Source organism: Hylobates moloch, unplaced genomic scaffold (assembly GCF_009828535.3).
Source record: "Hylobates moloch isolate HMO894 unplaced genomic scaffold, HMol_V3 SCAFFOLD_9, whole genome shotgun sequence".
NCBI lineage: Eukaryota > Metazoa > Chordata > Mammalia > Primates > Hylobatidae > Hylobates > Hylobates moloch.
In genome coordinates, this window is record NW_026652284.1 from 1,727,129 (window position 1) to 1,736,231 (window position 9,103).

The following is a 9,103-nucleotide window of genomic DNA, read 5'->3' on the forward strand; positions in this document are numbered from 1 at the left end:
CACAAACGCTCACAGACGGCCTCACAGGCCAACACCCAGCGGCTGCGACTGCCCATGGTCACTATCTCTGCAGCCCGCATGTGCGGCCAGTGTCCCTCCGGTGTCTCCAAGCCCAGGTGCCCGGCTGTTGGTCCTGCCAGCATCGTGAGCCGTAGTCTGCCGTCCTGGCACATCCTGAATGGAGGTGCACGCATAGAGGCTGCCTGTGAATCTACTGCGCTTCCTCAGAGGAATTTGCCCCCTTCTGGGACGTGCCCTGGGGATGGTCAGTTCTCCCAAATAGTGACTTCCTTTCTCCACATAATGAGAGCCTTTGGCTGAGGGATTGGGAGGACCAGGAAAAAGCCTCCAGGCCACGTGGGGCGTGACTTGGCGATCCCGGTCGCTCCGGGCGTCAGCTTGGACCCCCAACGCCCCTCACAGCTCACAGCCCTGTGGCCTGCTCTGAGGGCCCCGCCCGCCGCCGAGCGCCCGGGAGCCGGAGAACCCGCAGGACGTCAGCCGGGTGGATTCCCTCCCACTGCCCCCGACCCCACTGCCCAGCGCTTTCAGGACTAGCGGATGATGGACTTGTGCTAAACTGGCTACGACCCCTCCGGAGCGGGGTCCTGGGTAAATCAGCAGTGAGCTGCAGGCTCAGCCAGCCGCCGCCTTTGGTTTCCTCCCGCCGCCCGCTCACCCCACCTCAGACCCGAGCTAGCTCTCCAGCCTCGGTCCCTCTGCCGGACCCTCCTCCCGGGCCCCCCCCCCCCCCCTCCCCCTTCTGGCCCTTCCCGTGCCCCGCCCCTCCCAGCGCCACCGTCCTTCCAGGCACCGCCCACACCCCGTCCCCCGTGGGCACCACCCACACAAGCAAGCCCCGCTCCGCCCCGCAGGGTCCCGCCCACGTCCCGCCCCACCCGGCCCCGGCTGTCCTCTGCGCCCAGCTTGGGGCAGCCGTCCCCGTGAGCCCCGTGGGGGGAGCCCGTCCCAGCCACCTCGCCGCTTCAATTTCCTCCAGGTCCACAGGCCCAGCGCGGCGCGCGCCGCTCGCTCTGCGACCTCCAGGGCGAGCGCGCTTCCGGGGCGGCCGTCCAAGAGGCGTGGGAAGCGCGCGGGGGGTTCTGAGCATGCAGTCGTCGCCTGCGGACGGCGAAGGGGCGGGTGAAGCGAGTTTCCAGCGTCGAGGCTGCTTCGTTTCAAAGTGGACGCCACATGCAAGCCACAAGCGCGTCGCCGCACGGTGTACGCCCACGCTCCGGGCCGGGCGTTCTGCGGGTGCCCCCGCTGCGCCGCAGGCCTCAGTGGCGCGCCCGGGGGCTGGAAGGCTGAGCCGTCCTCCTCCCATGTGCGCCGGAGTCCCTCCGCCACTGTGCCCAGATCGCCGGCGAAGCGCAGGGGGACGCTAGGAAGGGCATTGGGAGACTCGGGCCTGCGCCCCCTACCCGGGCGCCGGCCCACCTGTCCGAAGCCTTAAAGGGTCTCCATTCCTTTTTGGTCTGACCTGAGAGCCTAGCTCACGGCAGGGGTGGGGACCCAGGGTTCGGCCTGCAGGTGCCGTGCCAATTAGAGCCCAGGCAGGAGAGGGGCGTCCCTGCATTGGGGCGCCATCATCACGTTCGCATGGCCACTCTAGCGTGGGAGGGGGGCAGGGCCTTTCCCTGTCAGTTCACTTCCCTGTTGGTACTCACCCACCTGTCTGTGGAAAGGCAGCAATGGTCGATTTCCTCCTTGAGAAACAAAGCGTGAAGGAGGAAGAGAGGCTACAGGAAATCTCCCGTCCGGGAGACCCTGTCTCTAACGGGCCATACGGGGTCCCCCTGTGTCTCCTGCAGCCCTGCACAGCCCCCGTCTGAGGCACCTTTTGGAGGGAGTGGCCCAGCTGTCCCGGCCTTTGCCACCCGGCGTCCTGTCCCAGTTTATCTGTGTCCAGTCCGATTCGTGGGCTTATGGATTGGAAAGCTGTGACAGACGCCCTGGGCTGGGAGGTATAAAACGAAACTGTTTAACTCCAGTGAAAAAACAGTTGCGGGGATCCCAGAAGTGGGAAAAGGTCGCTCTGAGCACCTTCCGTGGGGTGGGTGCGATTCTGAGACTAAGGCTGTGGGGGCCGGGCTTGGTGTCTCACGCCTGTAATCCCAGCACTTTGGGAGGCCGAGGCAGGTGGATCACGAGGTCAGGAGATCGAGACCATCCTGGCTAACACGGTGAAACCCCGTCTCTACTGAAAATACAAAAAATTAGCCGGGCATGGTGGCGGGCGCCTGTAGTCCCAGCTACTCGGGAGGTTGAGACAGGAGAATGGTGTGAACTAGGGAGGCGGAGCTTGCAGTGAGCCGAGATTGCGCCACTGCACTCCAGCCTGGGCGACAGAGCGAGACTCTGTCTCAAAAAAAAAAAAAAAAAAAGGGCTCTGGGACCCCTGGCCCAAGAGCCCCAGGCCACGGCCTCCTGCCTGGGAGGTGTGGCTCCCCATGCAGCCGGCTTCTTCCCTGCCTCTGTCCAGGAGGAGGGGAGACTCTCTTGCCTAGGGCAAACCCGAAAGCACGGCAAGGTCAGGGGAGGAAGGCACTGTTTCCTGTCAAAGTCCACATTTGTGAAAAAACATTGATTGGGCAGAGAGAGGTGCTATATTCTGGAATGGAGGTGAGTGGGGGGCCAGTGAGGGCTGGGCCGGTGAGGGATGGGTGTGATGTTTTGCCTGGCCCAAGGGAGCTGGGGCCGCAGGTTCCCGGTCTGCTGGCAGAGCTGAGTCCTGGTGGGGCAGAGCTGGGCAGACCCACATGGCCTGTGCATCCAGGGTGTCTTGTCCCCTTGATCCTTCAGAGGATGAACCCCCACCCTTCGCCGGCCTTCTTGGGCGTGGTCTGGCAGATAACTGGAGCTGGGAGAGGCTGAGGACAGTCACAGCCGCTCTCCTCTTTTCTAGGTGAGAACAGTGAGCCGGCGAGGTCAGGGAGCTGCCCCCAGGTCATCTGGGCTGTCGGAGATGGAGGCAGGAGAGGATCCATGCACTCCTGATCCCTGGCCCAGCGCTCTCCTTCCCTGTTGCCCACTCGGCATCGGCCCCACCCGGGGCCTGGACTCCCACTCACGCACTGGAAACTCCCTGTCTCGGGGCCACGCACACCATGCCTGGCTGGAGCTGGAGATGCAGCAGAGCAGACGCGGCCTCAGGAGTAGCCATGTTTCCTACAGTGGAGAAGGGGACCCTGGCAGGAACACTGCCCAGCCAGGCACGTGGTGCTCAACCCTGTGGGCACTGACCCCACAAAAGGCCGCGGTTTGTGCTGCGGGAGGCCTCTGTTTGGGAGAGCTCTGTCCCGGCTGCAGTGCGGCGGCCCTCCCCCAGCCTGCTGGAATGGGACCTCATCCCTGCTCCAGCGTCATGGACTTTTCCGGCCTTGGGTTGAGGCCTCAGCAATTCAGGCGGGGCCGTTTTGGTAACACCCGTTTGTGTGTGTGTGCGTGTGGGTGTGTGTGCGTGCATGCGTGCAGGCATGTGAGCCTGTGTGTGCCCGCATGCCTGCACGTGTGTGCACATGTGTGCGGTGTTTCTGCCCCAGGGCTGGACCCCAAGCCCCATCTTGAATGCAGGGTGTTTTCTGCAGGGGAAACTGAGGCATGGGAGGCTCAGCCCCATGCCTGGGTGGGTGACTGCCAGCCAGTCAGCCTCAGAGCTCCCACTCCTGGGCACAACGGGCACCTGGTCCTGGGGCCTGGGCTTCTTGGGAACCCAGGGCTTTGGCTGCACACAGATCACGGCCCTGGGTCCCAGGCCAGGGGCGTCCTCTCAGCCCTGCCTCCCTGGAGTGCACGTCCCCCAGCCCGCCTTCTGGTCTCCTTTCTTCCTCTCAACTTTACCCTCTCTCCCTCCCTTCCTCTCTCTGTCCCCCTCCTGGCAAGCAGATTGCAATCCAAACTTGTTGTTAACTTCTCCCCTGCAGTTGTCCACGGGCCCTTCCAAGTTAAACATTACTCATGGCGACAAGAGCCCGCAGGGCAGCGCCTGGCCTGGAGGTGGACCCGCGTGCGGAAGGTACTGGAGGGGGGGTGAGTACCAGGCCCCTCCCTGCAGCATCTGTGGGGCCGCTGCTGGTGCAGGTGGCCCTAGCACCCTGAGCCCATACCTGGGTCCCTGCAGCCTCTTGCCTCGCCCTTGGGAGTCACGAATGTGCCTGTTTATGTAACCCCCATGCTCAGCCAGAGCGGGTAGGCCTGTGGGCAGCAGGTCCCTGGGCAGGCTTGGGAGGGGCCAGCCAGGGGCCCCAGAGGGGTTTGGGCCGGGCCAGGCGAGAGCCCTCCCCTCAGCCGGTCACTCCCGCTCTGTGCCAGGCTAGGGGTGGGACTGGAAACAAAATGTTCAGAAAAAAATAGCCTCATCTGTTTTGAATCGATTCTGCTTGTTGGGCCCTCAGTTTTCCCAGCAGAGAAGTGGAGGGATGGGGAGTCATGGACTCAGGCACCTCAGGGAGCCCCCACAGCTGGGGGAGGCACGAAGCTCGGACCCCACTCACTGCACCCAGCAGCTGCTCCATCCTTGCCTGCCAAGAGCCTCCCAGGTTTGGAGCAGAGCCCCCCAGGCCGGGTCCCCCAGGCGAGCAAAGCTGGAAGTCAACAGCAAACAGGCACGGTGTCCTCTGCCCACCCTCTGCCACCCCACCCCTCACGTCCTCTCTTACCACTCAGTCCTCCACCTGCTGCACGCATCCTGCAGGGACCCAAGCACCGTCCTGTCCCCAGGCCTTTGTCCTACTGGCCCCGGCCCCGAAAGCTTATCTCACACCCATTTTAGGGCTGCTGAGATGGACCTCATAGGAAGCTCTCCTCTAACTCAGCACCTCTCGACTTACCCTGGTCTATTCCTTTTAAGAACATGGACCCCCATCCAACATTGAACATTTGGAGACAATTTTTTATGCTCTCCCAAGGAAACTGCCAGCTCTCTAGAACAGGAACTCTTTCCGGTGTGTCTGTGTGCTTGCTGTAGGGAGGCATGTAGTCAACTCCACAGAAGAAACCATTTCCACACTCACCCACCCTGTGCCCTCAGGGCCCAGCCCCCTGGCCTGAACCCGGACCCTGTCGGGCAGGACACATCTGGCTGACCAGAGCTCAGGCCAGCGGCCTCCTGTGGGGCTCAGCGGGGACAGCTGGAGCCTGAGCCAACGAGGAGGGCAGCAGGCCGAGGCTCACAAAGTTCAGGGGGCTGCTTGGTGCTGGTGGCATTCGGCCACCCCACTTTGTGCAGGACTATGGGCCACTCATCCAGGAACTCCACACCCTCCATGTGAAGCCTCCCTCCTGCCCTGCTCACACCCCCAGGACCCTTCAGGCTCCCAGACTTCCAGCCTCCCTCCTGCCTTCTGTCCAGACAGAGCTTGTCAGAGGAGGCGCTTCAGTGGAAGCACGTCCCTGCTGTAGCCAGGTTCCATCCAGGGAGCACAGAACCTGTCCTGGGCACCGAAACGCTCACGGGGCCTCTGTCCCACTGGCCCCCTCTTGAGAGGCCTCTTCCCAGCGCCTCACCCTGGAATGCAGCCTCAGGGTGGGGGTCCTGTGGGGAGCTGGGGGAAAAGGCCTTGCCTGGTGCCCTGGGGCTGTGCTCTCCAGGCACCTTGTCTGTGACAGGGTCTTTGGGGGCTCTGGAGATGGGCGGCTCACCTGCCTGCCTCGTGCCCAGACCTGCGAGTATGGCTGCCCGTGTCAGACAGAGGCGAGTTGGGACTTCACACCTGAAATCAAGCAGGAGGGTAGGAATGTGAGCCTCGAAACCACCTTCTTTCTGTGTCGTTTCTGGGAGCGGTGATGTCGGCCAGTGGGACACCTGCTGAGGGTCCTCTTTTCCCATCCGGGTGCTGGCGGGACAGAGGGCGGCTGTGACCTTCACCCAGCCTGTGCTGAGAGCTCCAGTCCCCCACAGCGTCCACAGCCCTGCCTGCCACCTCCCCGACCCCAGACCCTGCCCTCCTACCCTCTACGCCTGCTTTCGGGAGGAGGCCAGGTGGGGGTGGGGCTGATTTAGTCACAGGCCCTGCTTCAGCAATGAGACCCCAGCAACCCCCCAGGTAAGGGGGCCTCGGGGGCTGAGTGGGGGTGGCTCCTCGGGGCTCCTTCTGCCCTCCGGGGGCTGTGAAGCTTTCGAGGCATCACTAGTCCCTTTTGCAAGGCACTGCCAAGACTTGTGGCATTTCTGTGGATCTCTGCATGCACAGCAGAGCACGCACATGCACCAGGGCTGGGGCTCTTCTCCTGGAGGGTGACTCTGGGAATGGGTAGCCTTGCCCACCCAACCTTGGTCACCAGTGGCCATCCAGCCCCAGGTGTCCCCATCCTCAGTTTGGGCTGAGGGCAGACTGCAGGCTGGCGTTGCAGAGGCAGCTGGGTAAAGTGTGGTCCCAGACAGGGACGCAAGCTGGCGATTGCTGTGGGGGACCTGGGCCTGGGCTTAGCGACTGCCGCCCCTATCCAGATGCCTGATTGGGACCAGGGTGTGGGGCTGGGCCCTGCAGCGCCTGTCTTGCCCTGGCTGGAGCCCTGGAGCTGTGCGACCTGGGGCCAGGGTGTTATGATAGCCTCACTCTAGGGCTGGATGCCCTTGGGCACCGCAGCGGCTGCCTAGCAGAGTGTGCTATAGACCATACCCTGCTCTGGCCATCTGTGGGCTCCTTGGGCCCTTGCTGCCATGCCACTGCCTCTCTTGGGAGCAAGTTTCTTTTCTTTTCTTTTTCTTTCTTTCTTTTTTTTTTTTTTTTTTTGAGACGGAGTTTCGCTCTTGTTGCCCTGGTTGGAGTGCAGTGGCGCGATCTCGGCTCACTGCAACCTCCGCCTCCCAGGTTCACGCCATTCTCCTGCCTCAGCCTCCCCAGTAGCTGGGACTACAGGCGCCTGCCACCACGCCCGGGTAATTTTTGTTGTATTTTTAGTAGAGACAGGGTTTTACCATGTTAGCCAGGATGGTCTCGATCTCCTGACTTCGATCCTCCTGCCTCGGCCTCCCAAAGTGCTGGGATTACAGGCGTGAGCCACCGCGCCCGGCCAATTTTTTATATTTTTATCAGAGACGGGGTTTCATCATGTTGGCCAGGCTGGTCTCAAACTCCTGACCTCGGGTGATCCACCTGCCTCAGCCTCCCAAAGTGCAGGGATTACAGGTGTGAGCCACTGTGCCTGGCCGAGAGCAAGCTGCTTTTTTTTTTTTTTTTTGAGACGGAGTCTTGCTTTGTCGCCCAGGCTGCAGTGCAGTAGTGTGATCTCCGCTCACTGCAAGCTCCGCCTCCCGGGTTCACGCCATTCTCCTGCCTCAGCCTCCCGAGTAGCTGGGACTACAGGCGCCCACCACCACGCCTGGCTAATTTGTTTTTTTGCATTTTTAGTAGCGACAGGGTTTCACCGTGTTGGCCAGGTTGGTCTCGATCTCCTGACCTCGTGATCCGCCCGCCTAGGCCTCCCAAAGTGCTGGGATTACAGGCATGAGCCACCGCGCCAAGAGCAAGCTTCTGATGTAGGGGCCGCAGGGGGTTTCGCAGGCCAGGCAGGTTGCTGTCTCAGCGCCAGCCTGTAGCCTCCTCCCAGCATCCGGAGCAGGAGGGTGGCTGTCTTTTGCCTTCAATCCGCTGGGCTGCTGTGGGGCTCCCGCAGAGTTGCTCCAAAGGGCCGAGAGAAGGAAGGACGCTGCCCCCAAGGACAGACGGGCAGGCTGGAGTCAGGAGAGGCCCAGCCGTGGCCCACAGGCCTCGGGTCTCTGCTTGGGGGAGCACGAGGTGGGTATGGGAGGGGGCCAGGGAAGCCCTGCAGCCCCCCCACCCCCACCCCCGGCCCCAGGCAGCAGTGCCTCCAAGGCCTGGGCGGCAGGAAAGGGAGAGATGACGTCATTGCCGCCTGGAATCTGCTGTTTGGAGGCGTCGCCATGGAGACCGGAAGGCTCAGGGTGGGTAAAAATAGCAAACCCAAGAGGGTGTAAGTTCCAAGAACCCGCGTCTCTGAAAAGCGAGGCATGCATGTTCTCGTTGCCTGGAGGACCCAGGGCCTGGGCTGGGAGTCTAGCGGGAGGGGCCGCTCCGGGCTGCTGGCTTGCAGCCACCCGCACGCGGTGTGTCCCTGCCACAGCCATGGAGAGCTTTGTCCCCGCGCAGGGTGTGGCGGGTGTGGCAGGCTCCCAGCAGGAGGCGTCTGCAAACACGCTCCCTTCCTTTGCTTGGGCACTGGAGCCTTAGCCGAGGCCGCGCTGCAGGGACTTTTCCTTCCTCGGAGAGGGGAAGCGGCCGTGGCCTGTGAGCCGCTGGGCTTCCCAGGCCTCATCCAGGCCGGAACTCCGTGCGCCCAGGCGGCCTCTGCTGGGGCGGGAGGGACCGGAGCTGGGGTTTTCGCTGCCTGGCCTGAATGTTCTTTTCCTGCCCCGGTTTTGGGGAAGGAAAGAGGCGGTTGCCTGAGAAAGTGTCCTGCACACCAGTCCTATTCCTCTAGGGGTGGTTTTCTTGCCAGGAAGCAGGATTTTCCTCCAGGCCAGGAGGTGGCCGTCCTGCTCCTTCTCCTTCTGAGCTTGGTCCCCGGAAACGCCAGTACACACTGTCTGCACCTCCCTTCCGCTGCATCCCAGTGTCCTCACGGGTCCCCCCAAGTCCCAGGCCACAGAATACGGCAGGAGGCCCGAGGGCTCTGGGCTGCTCTCCCCAGATGGCCGAGTCTGTGGAGAACCCCTGTAGCCACGAGGGACCCCCTGGCCCGGTGCCACCTCTGAGAAACTCTGCCCTGTTTTCGCTCTCGGTGTCGCTGGGGGCTCCTCTCTCCCAGGCCAGGCTGCACCGGGGCACGGAGGGGACCTTGCCTGGCTTCTTCCTCCCGCTGTGCGAGCCTAGGCAGAAGTGTCATTGGGCTCAGGAATCCTCAGATGGCCCAAGAATGACCCAGGAGCCTTCAGATGGCCCAAGAGCACCCCGAGTGGGGAGGGATCCAGGGTGATTCCCAGCCCCGAGAAAGGAAGCCCCATTCCAGGAGGGTGGCTGTCCCCGAGCAGGGGGGTGACTGTCCCCGGGCGGGGGGGTGACTGCCCCCGGTTGGGAGGCGACTGCCCACTACAGCAACAAACGTTCTCCTGAGCAGCCTGGGGAACACTTTCCTCCCT

General features: G+C 62.9%; 1 pseudogene; it reads right to left on the minus strand.

The window, feature by feature from the left end:
* Nucleotides 1–8,191: 8,191 nt before the first annotated feature.
* On the minus strand, nt 8,192–8,850 carry LOC116813884 (uncharacterized; annotated as a pseudogene).
* Between the last annotated feature and the right edge of the window lie 253 nt (nt 8,851–9,103).